Here is a 2,472-nt window from a genome sequence, read left to right as displayed (position 1 = left end):
ACACACACACACACACACACACACATACACACAATGCTAAAAACTCACTCTGTGTGCACCCTGTGCAATCGGTGGTGCTGAAACTGTCCTTGAATCTTCCCCCCTCCATGCCTGCTGTGTAGACAATAGAATAATGATAGCCCTGGTGCTGGTGTGTCACCAGAAAGATGAAATGCCTTTGAAATGTCATATTTTGTCTAAATATTCTAACAAAATCATTAAAATTGGGACCTCTGGAGTCAGATCCCCTTGGTTTGGTTCAAATTATTGTCAGCTCCACAATGACTGACATGGCATGAACCTTTTAATCATTTTATTACTTTGGTTTCTTACCATGTAAAATGGGTAATGACAGCACCTACCTGAGAGAGTAGTAAGAATTACTATAAAAATAGAGTTACTGTTTTCAAAGTCATTAGAACAGAGACTGGTGCATGTAAGCATTAATTATTATTATCTACTCCAAAATGAATTTGTGATGTTGTCATATTTCAAAGACATAATGTCTCAACAACACTATCAGAGAAATGCAAATCAAAACTACAATGAGGTATCACCAAGCACCAGTCAAAATGGCCATCATTAAAAAGTCTACAAACAATAAATGCTGGAAAGGATGTAGAGAAAAGGGAACCCTCCTGCACCCTTGGTGGGAACGTAAATTGATACAGCTACTATGGAAAACTGTGTGGAGGTTCCTTAACAAAAACTAAGAACAAAGCTACCATATGATCTGGCAATCCCACTCCTGGGCATACGTCCAAAGAAAACCATGGTTCGAAAAGATACACGGACCCCAACGTTCACTGCAGCATTATTTACAACAGCCAAGACACGGAAGCAACCTAAATGTCCATGGACAGATGAATGGATAAAGAAGATGTGGTACATACATACAATGGAATATTACTCAGCCATAAAAAAACAATGAAATCATGCCATTTACAGCAACATGGATGGACCTAGAGATGATCACACTAAGGGAAGTAAATCAGACAGAAAGACAAATATCATATGAGATTGCTTACCTGTGGAATCTAAAAACTGATACAAATGAACTAATTGACAAAACAAAAACAGACTCACAGACTTAGGAAAGAAACTTAAGAGTTACCGAAGGGGGAAGTTGAGGAAGGGGGAGAGAGAAATTAGGAGGTTGGCATTAACACATATACACTACTGTATATAAAATAGATAATCAACAAGGACCTACTGTATAGCACAGGGGACTCTATTCACCAGTCTGTAATAACCTATGTGGGAAAAGAATCTGAAAAAGAATAGGTACATGTATAACTGAATCAAGTTACTGTACACCTCATAAGAACACAACATTGTAAATCAACCATACTCCAACAGAAAATAAAAATTTTAAAAAAAGGAAAGAAATGCCTACTCTATTCTCCTCAGGACTTGGTGACCTGGGTTGGTGTTACATCCCCTGGAGCCTGAGCAGGCTTGGGTCCCAAGGCTAGACTCTCATGGGGCTGAGGGAGCTGGGGAGAATGTACCAGCAAATGAGCCCCCCTTGGACCTGTAGTGCCTGGTCCCCTCTGGATGGGACCACAAGCTCCAGATCCAGGCAGGCCCTTCAAAAGCTAAACCAAGCCCATTGCACCCAAAGAAGGGTGGACCCTCTGGTTTGGAAGAGCTTTGAAAAGTCACCTGGTCTCCACATCTCCTGGTGGTGGGATTCCTACCTCCATCCTCCTTCCTTACAGTTGCCCCACCTACAGATGACAGCACCCTCAACGTACTGGTTTTGCAGGGTTGGGGTTTGTCTGGTGGGTGACGGGTAAGGGGGAAGAAGTAATGAGACACAAGCCCTCAGGAGTTTTTTCTAGCACATTCCACTCTGATAACCCAGGAATGCGAATTTCCTAAGGCTCTGGTTGCCCAAGTTGCCAGAGTGGGGCATATAGAAATGCTGCTGCCTTGTAGCCATTTCTCATCACAAAAACTTTAAAACTGGTGCTTATGGGTACTTCGTCTTAACAAGACCTGTGGGGGCTATAAATATACCTGCCCTCAAGAAATGTCCTGTGGTAGGTAATCAAAAAGGAATTCAAAACAGGGCCAACTTTCAAGAAGCCAATTTCAAGAGGTAAATTTTACTCACACTGTTTAAAAAAAAGCACATGAAAAGATGCTCAGCATTGCTAATGATTAGAGAAATGCAAATCAAAACTACAATGAGGTTTCCCCTGGCACCAGTCATCAAAAAGTCTGCGAACAATAAATTCTGGAGAGGGCATGGAGAAAATGGAACCCAACTACACTGTTGGTGGGAAGGTAAATTGTAACAGCCACTATGGAGAATGGGGAAGTTCCTTAAAAAATGAAAAACAGAGATACCATAAGATCTGGAAATCCCACTCCTGGGTGTATATCAGGAGAAAACCATAATTCAAAAAGATACATGCACTCCAATGTTCATGGCAGCACTAGTCACAATAGCCAGGACATGGAAGC

Source organism: Phocoena phocoena, chromosome 10 (genome assembly GCF_963924675.1).
Source record: "Phocoena phocoena chromosome 10, mPhoPho1.1, whole genome shotgun sequence".
NCBI lineage: Eukaryota > Metazoa > Chordata > Mammalia > Artiodactyla > Phocoenidae > Phocoena > Phocoena phocoena.
This window is presented reverse-complemented; position numbering follows the sequence as displayed.